General features: G+C 38.3%; 1 long non-coding RNA gene across 1 annotated transcript; it reads left to right on the forward strand.

The window, feature by feature from the left end:
- The first annotated feature begins 7505 nt into the window (after positions 1-7505).
- LOC126873592 (uncharacterized) lies at positions 7506-13631 on the forward strand. Its single transcript, XR_007692464.1, has 3 exons — positions 7506-7925; positions 10293-12174; positions 12257-13631. It is a non-coding gene; the product is annotated as an uncharacterized LOC126873592 (long non-coding RNA).
- The last annotated feature ends 6744 nt before the right edge of the window (positions 13632-20375 follow it).

Below are 20375 nucleotides of genomic sequence, written 5' to 3' on the forward strand. Positions count from 1 at the left end.
TTTTATCATTTTTTACAATTTGTAGGTAGTTCCATTTAAACAAACAAGTAAACTCGACATCTCCAAGACGCGATAAGATTTGTAACCATCGCGAGCTGTTCCCTCGAAACAAATAAGTTTCATTTGAAACACTTTTTCGAATAATGTGTAATTTGATGGATATTTGTGTTGATCGATTAAAATGGGACACCCTGTACATGCACTCCAATTACATGTCGCGGAAATGAATTCTCCTCGAATTTTGTCGATTCATAATCGAGCAAAAACTAGCGAAACTTCAACTTGAAAGGTTCACGAGCTTTAATTAATTAGTATTATTAATGCTGGTTTAGCATAAATAAGACACAGAAAGATGGAAAAGAGGTCATTTCAGGCGAAAGGGAAAAGTTATTTATTTTATTACAACCTCATCCTGATTCTGTCGCGCCAATTAAAACCGATAAATTGTATTTAACCCAACGATAAATCCGGCAACAATTATCTGGACCGAACAATTTATACGACAATTTTAACGAGATAAGAATACGATGATTACAGTGAATATTCGATATTTTAGTGTCGTTCGATATCTTTGGTGAAAGTGTAAGTAGTGACAAATGTTCCTTTGAAGCAACATACAGTATCTGTAAGATTATAATTATTAGCTAGCAACGGAATGGAAATTATAGGTATAAAATGTTGTTTAATTCGTCCGAGCCTGTTCGATGTGAAATTAAGCTTCATATTGAAAGCAACGTTTGTAAATTATTTTAAGCTATAGCGTACCTACTAAGCGTGAAATTTGTTATTTATTGCTGGCGTATTCGATATACTTTTTTGTACGAGATATAATGTTTTCTAGAATCTTTATTAATTTCCAGAGCATGATTGTAGGTGTTAAATCATATTTAAATTACACAATTTTCTCGCATAAATGCATAAATTATTTGTATCTTATTTGGTATAAATTTTGGCTAATTATGGTCGAAGGAAAATTATGCCATGTCTTACACTTTTCACAAAGTTATGAATTAACAGATTAATTTCTAATGACGCAAATTGCGTATTAGATAGTTTGTATACCTCGCCCCTTTTCTTAACACCTTGTAGAATACGCAATAAGAAATCTATGCAATATAAATTCTATTTATTATAATTATTTTCAATTACTTCATAAATTCTTTTTATTACCAGTATTTGTCCATTTTTCACTGGCTATCTCAATTCTCACATTCATAAGTGAATTCTTAAATAACTGTCTCTACTCTACAGTACCATAAACATAACCTTCGAAAGCATTTCCTCTTATGAAATCGCAAGATATTTGGTTTAACCTTACCTGGCATCTCCAAGCGGTACGTAAAATCAACTGCGTATTGGACACATTTTTGATTATTCGTTGCGTAAAACACGAAGAACACGGTGGTCCTTTAGTACTCCCGTAATAAGTTCATTTACATAATTAACCGGCTGTTGTATCGACGAGTGGTGAAAATAAAGAAGTAGATGCGTTAATTATCGAAACTCGAGTTTCCACCTGCACATGCACGCGCGAAATGGCAAGTGATTCAAAGAAATCCCGTTATGTCGTGACAAATTATTAGCCCGGTTGTAACACGCGCCGTTCGTTCTATAAATTATTTTATTCGCAATAAACGAGATGACTGAGTCATGATTATCGGCCGTTTTCAGCCATCGAATTGCGTATCCGTCTCTTCACGTGCCGTTTTTACCCTCTTTATCTTGCTCCTTATCGCCGCCATGCTCTCTCTCTCTTCCACTTTCTTCGACTTGTTCTGTTCCGCGCGAAGCCTTTTACTCCGGTGTATTTCACCTGCTCGAAATTTATCACGAACCAGCAACTGATTTCCGGTTCTCTCGTTCTTCCTTTTCACCGAAAGTGTAAAACACGGAAATACTTCGAAGCACAATCTCGAGTGATTCAGATTCTTCATACTCACAAATGTACACTGCTGTGCTGTCTTCACTGATGGAAATACTCCCATTGGTGGAAAATGATTCATTTTTGAAATTGTGGATACACAGGTAAACACTAACTACTTTGTTACAGTACACTATACTACTCTTATATCGTGTTGCAAATCTTCGATAAATTTCAATTTACGATACATTTTCGAACTGCAAAAGTCAAATCACAGATCACTGTTTCCTTGTTGACATACTAATCACAGATGAGATGTCGAATATACACAGCATTTGATGGAGTTTACATTACGTGTTCTGAAATACCGATTGTACAAAAGGTCAGAGATTTTGTTATGCCATCTATGATCTAGGGTGGTGGATATAAACACAGCGTTCGATCCAACCAGTCGTGTGAGTGAAGGTTAAGAGAGTACATAAAAAGATTGTTTTTTGTTGCATCCAAAATTCAGCCACATTTGAAAATCATTGAATTTAGAAAAGTAGGTAAGTGCACAGTAGCTTTTGCTTATGATTGCCATTTCAATCAACCATTTATTTATGTGATTTGTGTCAAATTCCAAATTAAATATTCCTTTTTCATTTTCGTTATTTTTTCTCCAATCCTATATTTGATTGTTAGAGATATCGATAGCTTGCGTTCTTTACTTCTATCGTGACAGGCTTTGTAATGGAATGTATTAATATAATTTTCGCTGGTTTTGGTGTTACTTTCTTTTATATTTAATTCGACTTGATTTGATGGTGTCGATTAATGACGCCACTAACATGGAAGGATTAAGTCGTCAATTCAAAGCATGGACGCCATGATGATTAATGGTCAATCTGATTTTTTACGGAGATTTGGTAATGTATCACTTATTGTAACGAAAGCTATCACATTTTTGCATTGTCTTTTCACTGAATCATTAATAATACTTGATATACATACAGTTATTTATTTCGTGATACACAATTTATTTGATTACGTAATTTCATGTACTTCCTTGGTCAAAACATCGAAGACAACGTTCTTCGTATCTAATCGTAACATAATTGAATAATAAATAAATTCATATTCTTTTGAGAATGCTAATTGGAAATTAGAAAATGATTATACAAATGCCCTTTGATATATCAACGTTTCTTATTTCAAATAAATTAAAGGAATAATTTTATTGTCTGCATTTGGATTACGTTGTACTGTGTTTCTCGCGTATTTTCTCTATAGCAGCGTCATCTCCTGACTTTTTTTTAAATAACTTTTATTATTTCTATGAGGAAGTCGCCATTACATGTTCAGTTTCCGGCACGTAATATTATCGTTCTCTTCGAATCTCATCTTTTAATATCTCAAACTATTTAAACAACTGACCTTGTGTTTTTAAAAATAGATCATAATATTTCACGTTTTAACGTGTTAAAGGTTGTTCACGATCTGCACTCTTTCCTACTCTCCGCAGAAGATCTAGCGATGTTTCAGAAATCAAGAATGTAAGTATCTCTGAATGTCGTGCTTCGCACTGTTTCCAAAAACGAGTTATAATAGATATCCCACGCTTTTTTCAGATTTTCTCCAGCCTTCACTTTTTCCATGGCGTTCGATGATTTTTATTTGATGATGGACTTCACGATGATATTTTCTGGATCGCAACAACATCGAAGACGACGTTCCTCGCATCTAATCGTGAGTCGCATGCTTTTCTATTCCTCCGGTTACTCAATCGTATCTTAGGATCTAAGGTTCGAATCGGCCTGGGTGACTGGTTGTATTACGTTCAATTTTTCACGAGCATGGTAGCCGCGGGTATATTTTATAGCCATAAGCAGTGACATTTTCTTGGCTATTGTCATATTTATAAGCGTTTTTGCGTGTCTAATCAGTTTCGGGAAATATAATTTCAAAAATCGATGGTGAAACTGACACGAGTAGAATGCAGCATGCGAGCTTTGCATATCGATTTTTTAAATTCGTACGGGCGCGAATGGATCTCGAAACGAACCACGACGATAAACGAAATTATCGTGACAGAAAACCGTCGAATTTCGACGATTTAACGCACGTTGATTTGACACGTTCCTGGACGGGACACGCGTGGCTACGCTCGACGAGCATTCTCGAATCACCTTTCCCCGTAGCGAGAGTATCGAAGCGGCAAATTGACGGGTAACCAGCCGAGAAAACCGACGAGTCGACTTTCGGCGCGTGCCGGCCTCTGCTCGCGGTATCCGGTTGCGTACTTGCGCACCACACACGCCGACACCCGCCTCAGCGGCCGCGTGGGTGCGCTCGCGTGGTCATCATACTGCACGGTGCAGCCATACAAGGTAGAAATGCAGCAACCTTGTCGATTGAGTTACCAACGACTCGTGTATATTAATTACACGTGTGTCAGGTTGGTAACGTTGATGTTATCGATGCCGGTTTAATTACACGATTATTTTCTGCATGTCGGTTGCATTTACGAATGATCTGCACTGTTTGAAAATTCAAGTAGAACCTACGATCTTTGGTTGTCGAGTTGAGAACAAATTTTTCACGTTTCTTGTTCCTTTTTTTTTTTTTTTTAGTAAAATTAGGAAATACGAACAAAGTACGTAATAACAAGCTGATTATTAGTTTATTAGTCGTTAGTAGACAAGTTTATTAGTTGTTAAACTGCTGTACACCCCCGTTTAGAACTATTAAGGTTATTATAACAAAGTGAAATATAGATATCGAAAGATACATGTTATTGGATAATACAAAAGCGAGGAAACGACGAGTATGCCATGTATCTCGTGCTAATCGTCGAAAGCTGCAATAGACGTTTCGTTCTTGATGTTTTTGTTGCCGTTGGCATCTGATTTCCGGTGTTCACGATACTTGCATTGTTCTGGCCCAGCCGGAGGGTAGCCCCTTTGCAAAATTAACGTTCCACCACTATTTACGCGACTACTGGCCGATTCTTATCGGAATCGAATCTTCTCTCCTTCTTGTGCCTTTCTCGAAATCGATTAATTGCTCGCTCGACAACGAAGGTCGGCCGAGATTGGTGATTCGGGGACGACGAACTCGAGTTCGTCTGCCGACTGAGTTCCCACGTGTCTATTCTCGATATACTGGGTGTCGGAAAACGTACGATCAAAGGTGTGTAGTATTAACGTAAGCAATACAGAGAACTTTAATATTTGTGTTCTAAACGATCCTCTACGCAAATATCGTTTTATAAATATTTATAAAATAACTTTTAGAGAGATAACTCGATAGTCGAGAGAACTTCAATGTTTGTTTTCTCAGAGATAATGATATTTGAAGTCGGTAAAAAATCAAATAGTTATATCGAGCATTATAATCTAAATCTTTTACCTATACATATATTTTTATGTGATTTTCGTACATAATACTTTTGTGTATTATGTACATTGTAGGCATTTGTGTATCTCTTTTATTTCCTATGGATTTATAAACGTTCATAGCCTACTTATTATTTTAAACACAATTTGTCAAACAAATCAAGTATACTTTTTCCAAATAAAATAAAACACCGTTCTATAAACCACTGAAACAAACCACATTTCGTTCATATCGCCCCAAACGTTTTCTCCTAAATGTTCAAGGCCAATTTAATACCAATCTTTCTAAACACTCTATGTGCATGTATAGGTCGTTGAACGAGACACCTCGCACGAAACAGGGCCATGGCATTGCGCGTCGAATACACAAAATTCGAGCAGACCCGGTGTCACAGCCGTTTCCAACTCGTATCGTTACTCAGGACGGATTACACGGGCGTAAAGATTTCCGGGCGTAAAAAATGAGGAAGCGAGGCGGCCAGAAGCGGCGACGTTACGAGGCGAATCGTGCGCTGATACGCACCTGTCCCGTACCGGAGCCAATCACAGCGTCCTAACGAACGAAGAAGCCCTTTTTGCGGCCAGAACCTTTTTCTCTTTCTCTGTCCCTTTTCACTCTGCTTTCTTTCTCGTTCTTCGACCGTTCTTCTCAATCGTGCCGCCAGCAAATTACCAGCGAGTTGGCGCGCAATTCGCAAGAATCGAACGGCCCTGGCAATCGCACGCTTCTAATTAACGAAACTGCGTCCTTTCTCTGCTTTTGTCCACCTCGTGTGTTACATATTCGCTGATTAAAGCCGCAATCTATCGGGTAGCTAAGCTAAGTTATGCTATGTTAAATGTACAAGTATTAGCTGCGATATACGGAACCGTCTCGACTAAAAGCTAAGCTAAGCCATTAGCCTGATTTTTAGTTGACTTCTGATGCTTTCCTGAAATTACTGTTTATTTAAATATGGAGATATCTTCCTAATACAGCAGCCTTTCTTCAATTTTGTTTCTTCTTTTGTACTCTTAACAGAGTTTCAATGAAAATCCTGATTTGTGCATTAGAATCAGTTTGTTCGTCTACGTTTGTTCTCGATGCGAGAAAGTTATCAATAGACTACAGATTTTTATACAAATTTACATCTTTATGAATGCAGATAAAGCAGAATCTTTAAATAGTGATTCGTTTCACCCGGCAAAAATTATATTTTACTTTGGCTATTTTGCGTATCTTTCGCGCCTTTATATTTCAAAATAAAATTACAGTAAAAATTCACAGTGTAGTTTCGACGGATACAATTAAAATTTGTGCAATTGTAACATCCGACAAAATCGACGTCCGCTTACGACTGTCGTTTTAGCGCATTTTGTGCTCTTGGTTTTACGTGGCGCGTTTGAGCAAGGACGGCTGAAAATCTGGTTCCTGCGAGACAACGTACTGTTTATCGACATCCGTTACCATCCGCAGACTAGGAAACGATAATGGCCACCGCTTAAACGTCAGGCACCCCGATTTTGCGGAAATGAGTGTAATTAATACGCACGTGGAATGCAAAGTCTTGTATCTCGGGAGATTATGTTCTCTTTTTTTGATGGAATTATTCAGATTGCGCTTTTAAAATGTATCGCATTTGCGTTCTTCACTTGTCAAGCTTAAATTGTGTTTGATTCTTCGAAGGATTCTCACGAGGTTTTGCAAGAATTTTTGAGTGAATCGTGGACAGCGCTGGATGAATAATTTGTGAAGTTAGTTAGCCAGGTATTTTTGAAATTCAGAAATTTTACAAAATCATCGTCGATTATTTTAAGCGGGTTTTAAAATGTATCGCATTTGCGTTCTTCTCTTGTCAAGCTTAAATTGTGTTTGATTCTTCGAAGGATTCTCACGAGGTTTTGCAAGAATTTTTGAGTGAATCGTGGACAGCGCTGGATGAATAATTTGTGAAGTTAGTTAGCCAGGTATTTTTGAAATTCAGAAATTTTACAGAATCATCGTCGATTATTTTAGGGAGGTTTTCCAAAACCTACATAAAACGGTTGAACTTTTTTTAAAGTTTGATCGACGTAAGAGATAAACAGAGCGATAAAAGTGAATTCTTAAGACTACGAAAAGATAATAAACAATTCCTTAACTTCCAGGAAGTAATCGAAAGCGTCACGTCTGCTACAATGTTACTATATAATGACGTTACGTATTTGTTGCTATTCTTGATTCTACAATAACGTTATTTTACAGGGTTATTGTCAGTAATATTGAAAACGTAGTGATATGGAAATTTCGAGGAAACAGGGTACGTCAAAACAGGTGCTGATATGCAATTGTTATAGAAACACGTGCATTGGAGAATCTTCATTATTTCCATTTCTATTATTTGAATCTTTGAGCATTCAGATGTAATGTTATCCTAATTCTTTATTTGTTAAATGTTTTGCACCTGCAGTTGCAGCCTTTCGTAATAACGATAGATAATGTTATTGTAGAATCGTAGTTGTATTGTAGAATCGAGTGGAATGAATTTCGTCAAATTCCGAAGTTCGAAAGATCGAAAGTTTGAAAAGTCAAAATTTCAAAAAATACAAAATTCGACGATCCGAAAATTTAAAAAACGAAAATTTACTTATAAATTAATTTTGAAAAATCGAAGATACGTGCTACCAAAATTATAGGAATTTAAAAATTAGTCTTGAAACAAATTACAGTAAGTACCATATTATATCAGACATCTACTTTTTTCTCTGTATATACACACACACACGTACCTATATATGTCGAGTTATCATTGGGATTAGGGGCGTTTAACGAAGCTTCGTTTGGATTAGCCATTGTTGTTATACCATATAGATGACAGTTAATGCTACAAATATGATCATTACAGAATTTGACAATTAATCGTGGCCGACTAGATACACCAGATGCTAATGACAATAATCTTAGATTCAATAACGAATACACGGTCAACAGAATAGCAAATGCGCTTACTTGTCCTAAGTCCAAGTGTAACTAAACTTACTTGCCCACAGACCAAGTGTAATTGATCTTATTTGTCCACAGTGCAAGTGTAACTGATCTTACTTGTCCACAGTCCAAGTGGAACTCCTCCTGTACCTTTCTATGTACCTTTTTGTACCCCTTGGGTCAACTATGTTTTTAAGGAGAGCTATAGAACTACATAATTTTCTAGTTTTTCTAGTTTCATAATTATAGAGAGCTATAGAACTACATACCTTTGTTAGTTAAAACGTCCATTCCGTGACCGTGGCCACGTTTAGCGACCAGATGGATCGTTTCGAGCCTAAGCATGTTGTCATAAATCTCGGGCAAACATACTCGGATTAAATCATAAACAACTACCAAGTTTTATTATTTAAGTACAGCTATAATAAAAAGTCTAGACTAAGTATTGAAGATCATTCTGACGTAACTCAACGTATTTGTCCATTGTACAAGTAGAATTTATCTGAAAGAACTGAACCACAGTCCAAGTGAAATTGCCTTTAAATACTTTTATCCGTACCTTTCGGGTCAATCTGTGCTTTTAAGGAGAGCTATATAATTACTCCATACCTGTTACGTCGGGCAACACTCTACCTAGACCAGGCCACGCCACGCGGGCAAAATGGGAATCAAATGACCGCCCATCCTTGCTAAGTACCCTCGATAGTCGTAAGGACCCATCATAAATCTCAGGAATTTGCTAGCTAAGGTCCTTCGGACCGAACAAACATCTCTTTACTGAATCGTTTTTAAAGCTTATTGTTTACTACGGGAAAACACTTTACACTGGCAACTTTTTATCAAGGGTAGCTAAGACCCTTCCTAATCCATCAATCTGTTTTTATCTAACCAGAAGCAATGTCTAACCTTCACTTTCACATGTCTCGCCTTCACTTTCCTAACCAAAATTGCCATCAACAAATCCAATGGTCCCTTGCGTTAGCCCACACCCATCACTAGCTTTCCTCCGACACAGCATCGTCACTTTACCTCGCTTATTCTTCATCGTTAGAATAGCCAACATGTAATTACCGGGTTTCTATCCTTAAATCAATCACTTACTTAACTTGTACATACGCATCGGTGTAATTATCTTCTTTACAGAGTTGTTGGAATAAACGTTAATTTATACCTGTTAATTCAGCGTAAGCACAATTGAACCAGCCCTATTATCGTAACAGAAATCAGGGGATCGATCAGTTCGTGGTGTCGATTATCTAATCGTAACGGAAATTTGCGACTCCCGTTGACGTGCTTTCTCGTCATCGCGTCTCTCCGCGAATGGTCGAAGAAACAATACCTTCGTTAGGTACACGTCCCTTCCGTGACCGTGGTTACGTTCAGCGACTCGTTGTGTCACTTGGAGCCCAAGCCCACTGTCGTAAACCCATTAAACCGACAGAACTCAATTCTGACAGCGTATAACACAGGTATTTGTAAATTTTGTAAATAAACCTATTTGACCCCCCCCCCTCCCTCTCATCCCACCCCTCCCCAAAGTTACACAGCATCCAAAAAGTAGACTACCGAAGCGTCCTGTTTTGCGACCAAGTTTTCAGGACAGAAAAAATCAACGAAAAACAAAATCATATGAAAGCTCCGCTGCCCAGCGGCTTAAACCCAAAGATTGTATTAAACGCAAAAAATGTAAAGCGCCGACACATAATATAGTATGGCTACGTCGTACTTTTGCCTAACACATCATTATCAAAATTCATAGTTTATTGTGAATACGCAAATGTATTAAAATGTATCTTGGTGTAATAAACGTTATTTAAAAAAAAAAAAGGAAAAACCCACTGTCGTAAATCTCGGGCACTCATACTCGGATTAGAACGTGAACAACTATTTCTCAGTTTTATTATTTAAGTACAGCTATAATAAAAAGTCTAGACTAAAGTATTGCGGACCTTGCCGACCATTCCAAAAGAAAGGCCCCGATGTCCTTTTATCTCTGACATATACAGGGTCATTAGTAACTGGTGGTACAAACGGAAAGATTCTACGCGAAAAAAGAAGTCAAAAATTTAGAATAAAAATTTTTCTTTTTTTAATTTTTTTAAAAATCAAGATCCGAATGTGGAAACGAGACCAAAGCAAGGGAATACTGGAAAGAAGAGGAGAAAGAAAGATGCAGACTATTGCAGAAGAATAGAACAAGACCTGAGACATGTAACAAAAGAATGTGAAATAACTGGAGGACCAAAGGACGTAGGATAAACGCTGAACGAGACTGGGGAAGGTTTAAGAGAACTGAAAGCAATAATAGAGAAGAGAAGGACAAACGACAAGGAGGATGCACAGCAAGGAGGCTAAATACCAACGTTGCAATAGTTCGTTTCTCATTAGTTTCTAAATTATAGTCCCTAATGTTTAGTTTCTAGAGGTAGAATAAGCAAGGTAGTGCAATAGAATAGAGTGGAAAAGGGGGAAGGTAAACATATAAGAAGAGAATTAGATGTGAGGGATGTAAAACTCGAAAGACTAAAGAAAAATAAATAATAAAAATAAATATAAGCAAAACGGACGCCAAACTTCGATATAGCTTCACATTTAGCGAACACTGTTATCTTTGTTTATCTCTCGAAACACACTGCAGACGTAATTGGAAAAACTTAATGGGACATTCTACTGTTATCAATCGCACACACCAAGAAACATTCGTACGGAAGAAACAGTTGCATAAGAAAGCAAGATACGCGGAGAAGAAACGACGTTTCTAACAGCTGTTTAGTATATCGCGAAGCAGGCTCGATCGATTTGACTGAAACGAAGAAGCCAGTTTCGCGAATAAAGCGTGAGCATGGCGCACAGGGTAGCAGAGATTTTACGATAGCAATTATGAGGTTGGAAGAGTTTAAGTGGCTATAAGTCTGCCGGTAATTGAAAGGACCGTTTTTTTCATCGAGAACTGACGCGGTTCGCAGATTGCCTCTAACCAGCGCCGCGATCTCCGTTAATTTCCGGCAAGATGAAGTTTTTCTGCGAAGCTGGCGAACAAATCGACGCGCCCGCTGTATTGTAAATCAGCGTAAACGATCGTGATCGTCGAGCGCGTTTTCGAACAGACTCATGGGCCAATTTGTCGAATGTGATATACGCGAACCAAGCGCTTCGTTTCTTATCGGTTTTTTCGGTTTGTAGCTTGAGTAACGAGTTTGTTCGAGTTGCTTTAAAAGCCCGTTAACGCTATGTAGAAATATCGAAGAGCAACTTTGTTCTCTCTCTTTAAATGGAATGCAACTTTTACAAAATTGTGTTTTTCATAACAAGGCTCGATGTAAAACGTGCAATGGAAATATGTTAACGATTCGAAAAACAACATTATTCTTGATTGGTATAACGTAGAAGTTGCTCGAATATGCGAGTCAAATGATTCATTTCGTACGATATTATCTGTACGTTGAAAACGAAACGAAGGTTTCCCAGAAGCGCTAAATATTTCAAGGAATAATCAGCACTGATTCGAAACGCAGAAGCAGTTAAAATTTTTCTACCAGTTCAATCACAAATCGTTCAACACATAATTGTACCTGTACTTAATCACGAATAATACCATACCATATATCCGGACTATCATTAGTACTATTATCGGCCTCAGAGGAAGACAAACCCACAGATACCGCAGAAAAAGAGAACGAAAAGAGTATGGAATGAAATTGGCGTAGAGCAAAAGATACGCTTTCGTCGTTGTAAATGATATTCATCTTGTGATGTTATTAACAGGGGAAACAGTATCCACAACAGTAACCTTGTCGTTCTCTTGGTTCATATTTCCATAGATATTCGAAAGTTTTATTTCGTTTGATCTTCTAATTGCTTTGAACAGCGTATAAGACAAATACCCGAGAATGAATCGTAGAGGAAGGAAGGAAAAGGAAGATGGAAGAAGAGCGAATGGAATCGATGGAAGAGAGAAAAGGAGAGATAAATTGGACAGAAAAAGGAAGAAGGTATCTTACTGTTCCCCTCGTACGTATTTCAATAGATATTTGATAAATGCCTTTTTATATATGATCCTTTGATTGTTTTCAGTGGCGTGTAAGGCAGATGCTCAGAAATCATAGAAAAATAAAAGGACAAGAGCGAAGATGAATGAAAAGGAAAGAAGAGGAAATTCAGAAGAAAAAGAGCGAAGGTTACTGCGCCGATGTATGCAAATTTTACACGAGCGTCGATTTAAGCAGGCGCGGCGCGCCAGTCTGTATAATAGCGAGTAAACACGGCGTGTTTAATACGCATCGCGGATGGATGGAACGCGTATGGCTGCGCGGTAATTAGAAACGAGGCGAACGCTTGGTAGGCGTAGGCGATAGCGATCGCACACGAGCCAACAACCAAAGAAGAAGAACGCGGTCCGTGCGTGAATATTCAAGCTCCGCTATGCTTCGCAGGATAGCGGTCACCTGCCGCACAGGTGCCCCCTACTCCTCCGCTACCTCGTAATTCAACCTTCAGGCCGATCCTTACCAGCAGTCACTTCCAGGTGTTGAACAGAGAGCGTTACCCGATTTCCGTTTTATCTCCGCTCTGCCCCTCGCCCTTATCTCTGTCGCTTTATCTAGCGTCCCCCGTGCGGCTCCCTTTTCACGTTTTTCCATCTTACTTTTCCCCTATTTTAAAATGTACACCGGTACCGTCTACTATTAGTCCTGCGACGTTACACGGCGTAACGAGTAATTTATGAAACGAGCCTCGATCGGAAAATACTGTTGTAATTTGGTATTTACATCTTTGATCGGGTATCTTATTGGAGATTAAGGTACGCGCTTATCTTCGTGATAGAGTGAAATAACGAGAAGGAAGCGAATATGTAATTGAATATGTCGAGATAGTAGGTATGAGATAAATAATTAAATGCGACGAGCTGCAAATATATTTTTGTAATTTCATTTTTACATAGCTTGGTTATGTAAATGGTATGCTTGTTTCGTATACTGGTGGTATATTGTTGCGAATTTTGAATCGCTCTTCAAATATATACAGATATATATATACAAATATATACTGCTAATATGTACAGACACGACGATAGTGATCTTTATTCCGATAGAGTTCGACAGAATTTTCTCAAGGTAATAGTATTCCAAGTTGGCTCTTCTTTAAACTCTTCGCTGTAATACATACCAAGGAATGTACTCGCGTTTGTACGCGTAACGAGTTCATTCTACTGAATTAGCGAAAGTAGAAGTCACGGATTATTCCTTCGTTTCACAAATTACTTTCTAAATCGTAAACTACGAACACGTCACCGTAAATATGCCCAAGCTATGTTTCATTACGTACTTTCAACTAGCAGAAACAGCATAACCATCGCGGATTTCATCTTTTTTGTCCATAAAAGGTAACTATAAAATCAGTCAAGTGACAGATGGTCGAGGAAATTAATTAAAGTCTATCTAAACGATTAGCTCTATGATTTCGTTTCTCCATAGCGTTGCACAGCAGTTTCTCGTTATTTTACCACTTGAGTCTTAACGAGCAAAGATACGGATTCTCTTTTAAGCACCGGATAGTCGTAAAAATCAGAAGAGTAACACGAATATACGGAAAGAAAAATGATACGAGATGGCAAAAATTGGGAGCAAATTCTCGAGGAGCAACGAAAACACGTTCCAACCGAAGAAATGCGAACGTGCGGGAACCAGCGAATTCCTTTGACGCACCGACACCATACGGGAAACATCTGTTGGTGCACAGGGTTGGTGTACGTTTTCGCAGAATATTCCGTTCACTGAGAGGACAATGTCACATTTGCTACATTTTCTGCGGTTTGCCCCGGCAATCTCGACTCGATCTCGATCGCTGTGTATCTTTTTTACACTCCTTCTGATCTTGGTTTATGTGGTTCGAATCATTTTTGCGTTCTCCTTTTTACGGTAGCGTGACGATAGTCTTTCGGCAAATAACAGCCTCAATATACATACATATTATATAAACATACATATTTGCTTCTAGCAGAGGAAAGATATTTTTCATATTTGTTTACAAGAGATTAGGAAATTATAATTTTTAACACTTTGATGAGCTTGTAATATTTGCGAGTTGAAGTAACTTACGAAAGAGCTTAATTTGTTGATTAATAAGTCTTCGATTTACATATTAACTAATCGAATAGCAAATTCTATATTCGAACGTCATTCGGTACGAAGTGACAAAGATTTTTCAAAATTGTTCAGTTATCAGTCAATTGGCTATTTTTGCTTTTTCTTCTCGAAATTCCTATTTATAGGAAATTCATTAAATCCTGCCGTGAAGACAGAAGGAAGGAAAGCTGTATAACGAAATACGTTGCAACGTATTCTCAAGATGATCTGGTCGAATTACTCTTTCTTTATGGTATTAGCAGGCTGCAAGAGCGGGGGATTCATAATCCTCTTTTACCACTCTTGCTCTTCAACAGCCGGTGATCCTTCACGACTGCAGCCAGGATATACTCGGCTGGACAAAAAATTAGCACACGGCTTACGTAAGCCTCGTTTGTTTAAGATAAATCGTCCGCTAATATCATAGTTTCCTTTATTATTAATTTACGCACGCTTGTAGTTCCACTTTGACGAATTGATTCGAATGACAACGAGAGTAAGAAGTAAAGAATCGATTGAAAGCGTAATTGACAGAAAATTGGTTCTTCTGAAACATTGTGAAAATGTTATAGGCAAATCTAATAGACGCGATAAGTCTGAGATATACAGGGCGGTTGGTAACTGGTGGTACAAGCGGAAAGGGGGGTGATTCTAGGCGAAAAAAGAAGTCGAAAACATAGAATAAAAATTTTTCGTTCGAGGCTTTGTTTTCGAGAAAATCGACTCTGAATTTTCGCTCGGTACGCGTGCGGTACGTTATAACGGATCTCGCTGTAGATCGTTGTCTCGATGGAAAAATTAAAAAAAAAAATTTTTATTCTATATCTTCGACTTCTTTTTTCGCGTAGAATCACCCCCTTTCCGCTTGTACCATCAGTTACCAACCACCCTGTATTAGAAAATAAGGAAAATGCAATTGTACGCGATACGTATAATAAGAATTGGCTGTGTTAAATGTTCAAACACTTTCCTAAACGTATGTATCACTCGTCTATCAAAACAACGATGTAAACGAAGAATATATATAGATCTATTGAGACAGCTGCTAGAAGAATCATAAAACGTAGGATTAAATTCTGCGTCATAGAAGGACACATGTAACGACAGAAGAAACCGTGTAATCAAGCAAGCAACTAAACAATGCCCCGTTTTCTAAAACAAAAAAGGTTCGCGTCGTTTACCGGCAAATAGCTCTTGTTCCTATCGAAGCCATTCCTCGAGGCAATGCGAAAGAAGATATCGTGCGTACGCGACTCGATTTCATATCGCACGACAAATTGTCATTGTCCGCGCATACGGTCGGTGTTTCTGATGCAAATGGGGCTTGGTTATTAATGTTGCGAAGAAGGCAAGGCGAGACACGCGGATGCAAGTGCGACACGCGAGGCCCGCTGCAGTTTCCTTTGGCCGGGCCACGTGCCACACTGCGAGTTACGAAACCGTGGCCTGAGAGACAACTATATTACACCGTATTCTTACGCCGTTACGTAACTGTAGCATGGGACACGTTCCTCAAGTCCGTTTCGTGGTTCATGTCGTTTTTATTTAAGTTCTAAGCTATATACAGTAGGGAACAAAAATAGGATAAAATTTTATTCGAAACACTTTCTCGGATAACGTATAGTTTAGAAGAGATTTTGCGATAGATCGTTTGTATTTGACAAAGTACTTATTAACCCCTTCCCGTGCCATTTAGTTCGACGAAACTCGGGGTCCAAGCGGTAGACATCGACGCGGGCTAAACAGACCAGTCTGATGCTCGTAAACAGAAGCTAACATTCAGTGACGATCGTAACGGGCAAAAAAACAGTCCGCGAGCTCGCCTTGTTATGTTTACGTTTGGCCCAAGTGTCTGGTCGCGAGTCAGACTCGCGATATTTATGTTTGGGCCAAAATTTTCATCGCGAGTCTGACTCGATAAAATAGGGGTTAATATATATAGGGGAAGGGGTTAGTATGTACGAAGATGACAAGAGCAGACGATGATTACAGTTCACCTAGCTTTTGTAGGAGATCGTCGTTAACTGGTTTTTGAGATTTTGTGCAATAACAGTGATGTAAGGGTTACTTGAGTCTCCCGAGCCTCGATCTTGAAATTCAATGTTAGACTTGGCGCAGAGTAATCGAATTCTTTGTACGCTATGAGGCGCAAGAAAGAGACAAAGTACACAGAAAATGATATACGAAGATAAAAATATCCGATGGAAAAGAAAACGGAGTGCAGGTAGTTGGAGTAAGTTTGGCCAAAATATAATAGAAAGATGAATATAATATAAGTACGTAAAATGGTCAGGACTCGAGTGTCGCATTGCGAGAGAGTTACCTGTGTATATTACAATTTGAAAGCGCCAAAAAGAATAAAAAGGGCACGGCATGCAGAGGTTACTATTATCATACAATATCGATATTAATATTTGAATCATACACCTATAGGTTTGCCATTACACGCATAACCAATACTTACGTTAATGACTCGCTCCATCTTCTTGTCCTAGCCTGCCAAGCGCAGTCTTTTTTTTTTTTTTTTCTTAAATAAAATTAGAAAACCAAAAGCGAGCGATCTTCACCACTGTACTTATCATGGTGTCCCGCGTGATCGCGATCCCTGAACCGGTCACAATTAAAACTAACGATGGGGCGCCGCCGGAATTACGGAAAGCGTAATAGATTTTGATAACAAGCTTGCACCCGGCCGTTCCCGCAGATTTATACGTCCCGAGGCGAACGATTGTCGGCGAAGATCGACCGTGATCCTTAATAATCGTCGATAATCGGCCGCGTAAGACGATAATTAGGTATAGAATAACCGTGGCTAAGTATACGCTGCGGCTACGCATCTCCCTCGTTTTTCCTCTACACACTGTCGCTTCAGCGGTATATCTCTGTCTGCGTGACGCGTTTGGGGATGAATCGTGAAAAAGAGAGATACCCGCCGACGGTGGCCAGCCGTTTAATTAGTTGGCTTAACGACGCGAAAGTACAGAGGGCCGCTGGTTCTGGCCATGGTTTCGAACCGCTTAAATCAAGAGAACTTATCAGGCCACCGCCGCGTTTACCGGCCAAGCATTTAGTTTAAATTAGCCGCGGCTCGCTCGCGCCTCGGGGATAAATCGACGAAATCATACACCTTGGCACATTCAATTACCGGACCAGTCGTCCCCTCTCATTTTTCCTCTTTCTTCAGCCACTTCATAACCGCCTCTTCGCGTTCCCCTTCTTGCGATACGCGTGGCTTTGACTAACCGATCCAACCTTCCGAAACGCTCTTCCGACCATCCTGACCGACGTTTTCCTTCACAGTGAACTTTCTTTCGTCTCGTCACGCTGGCTTTGGGTAGTTTGGGTAACTTTGGTGGTTTTGTTGGGACCGGTGTTCGGTACGAACACTCGATAGGTCTGTTGTCACGATAGGTATTGCTGGTATCATGAGATTTTCAGCTTGGTTTTGTAGTTGGCGATTACTATTTTTATTCGCGAAATGTTATTTAGCAAAAAATATTTCAAGCATCTTACGTATTCCGAGGAGTACACTGTTGGCTATAGGATTTAGGATTTTCACTGCTTCCATTTTTCAGTGATTTTATTATACACATGCGTGGTCTGTTACTTTATTCGTGTTAAATGTATCTTGTAATATTGCGTATCTGGAGAAGGTAAATTTTCTTGGAATTTTTTTAATAAACGTAACGAATAAGTTTCTTGGTACTTTTGACGAGTAAATATCTTCAAAATATAAATATCGTTCACAATACGCGTTCCATTGGAAATGTTCACAATCACACGTAAACCAAGCGATCGTTCGTTCCAATCCAATGACGTTTGCCGAGAACTTGAGGAATAACAAAGAAAAATGGATAATTGAAAACCAGCTGCGTCCTTTTCATAGCACATATTTCTCCATTACATGAGCAGACATGCGGGAACTAATAAAGACGTCCATTGAACAGGAAATAAAAACTTGTAGAATATCAACCGAAATCCTTAAATAAAAACGAAATCGATGATAGGGGTTGATAGGAATCGTAATAGACTATTCTACAAAGTAATAAGTAAACAAATTCACATATCCACATTTCTGTCTCGATTAAGCAGCTGTAACATACAATGACAACAAATAACGAGAAGTATACCAACGTAATGGTGCATAAACCAGTGTATATTGCGGTCGAGTGAGAGTGCGAATGAGAAATCTATGTAAATCGGTCTCGTTCTGTAGCCGATAAGCAGAAATTAGCGAAACATACGCGCACACAATGATTCGTCTTTGGCAAAACATGATTTCGATTATCGTAAAATTCATATAAGAGTTTACAAATAAATAACAAATATTTCATCTACATAATATTCATCCCGTGCAATTAATAATAGTTACCGTACAATAGTATTAATAATAGTTACCAAACAGTAATAGCTACCGTACAGTTCATTCGTTTTACTCGATTTTTACAATTCGAACAAATTATCAAAATATTTGTATAATGTAAGAAAGTATACAGAAGGTATGAGCAGCATACATGTAGATCATCCCTAAATTTTTAACCGATTCATCGATATTCCACATGTTCCATAGTCACACGTTGAATCTGTCGATTCGACCAAAATATAATCTAACTCGGGATTTCGTGAAACTAATTCGATGAAACTCATCGCTGCTCTGTAGCTATACATATACAAAGTTTCTTCGACCTATAAAATCAGGGGAGAAAATGATTAAAACGAAACCCGTTTGATACGAGAAAACACGGTCGTTCGTAAAAAAGTGGACGAATTACTGGAAAGAATCTGGCAACAAAAAGAAAAAAGACAGGAAGAAGGAAAAACGTGTTCGTGAATTTTATAACGGTGAAGCTTAAACGTGCTTAAGTTTTGATGAACGTCCGAGCGAGTCTGCAACCTACGTATCTCGCAGCCATCTGATCCTTTACGGTCCTGCACAGAGATTTAAAGGGGCGGGTCGGTTCTGGCCGCTCGTTCAGGAAGCATCCCGAGGAACAGCTGATCTTTTCGTAAATGCTGGCCTCTCCGCATTCCTTTATTAAGAACCTGTGCTCTGTTCGCCTCTGGACGCGTCTCGATTCGAACAAGCCCTCCACCGTGTGCCACGTGTTTCGATTTAGAGGAATATCCAACGTGTCGTTTCTATTACATTTTCTCTCTATCGTAATTTCTTTCTGTGGAAGAGTTGACTAATAAATTGAGAAATTACAATTTCTTGGTATGTTGGATATTAACATACTAAATATGAATATAACGTATTAACTAGCATTAGATGTTAGTATCAGTTCGAAGAAAATCTTCTGAAATTATAATTTGTGAGTTGATATACGTATACAACATAGGGTAATATTACATATAATTTAAGGAAATTAGTTAAAGTATCTCAACTTATATCACCAACAGAATAAAGATGCGATGGATGGGATAGGAAAAGCGTTACGAAAGATTTAGAGGAGGGAGAAGTATGAAAACAGTGAACCTGCAGTAATCGTTCAAAATTGCTTCAGAATGTTCTAAAACAGTGTTTTTTTCTGATTTTCTTTACAAGGGAAAGGAAGAAATGAAGTTATTCAATTTTATATATATTTAACGAATACGAAAATATTTTTTTTCAAGTAAAAAAAAATTAATAGATTTCTAAGCCTATTTCATGGGCGTCTTGTCGCTGCAGTGTTCAATCGGCGGGAAAGATCCACCTCGTAATTCTTGACTGAAACAAAAAACCAAAAATGGATTAAATTATTATATATTTTTCTTCAGAGTGAACTAAACAAAGGCGGAAAAAAGGTTTATTTAAATAATAATTATAACACCTGAAAGTTTATCTTTTTTTTAAACACATTTTCTTTTTAAACCATTTTCTTTTAAATTTTTAATTTCGCATTTTTTCTGCCGTTTCAGAAGTATCAAAACAGCGAACCCTGCGTTAATCGTTCAAAACTGCTTAAGCGCTAGTTGCGAAAGTTTATTATCGATGACCGAATCCCAGAGAAATGACTATCGATCGAAATCGATCATGCTTCTCTTGGCATTCGCTTTTCAGATAATTAAAGGCAGAGAGGACAGTGGCA

Source organism: Bombus huntii, chromosome 14, assembly GCF_024542735.1.
Source record: "Bombus huntii isolate Logan2020A chromosome 14, iyBomHunt1.1, whole genome shotgun sequence".
NCBI lineage: Eukaryota > Metazoa > Arthropoda > Insecta > Hymenoptera > Apidae > Bombus > Bombus huntii.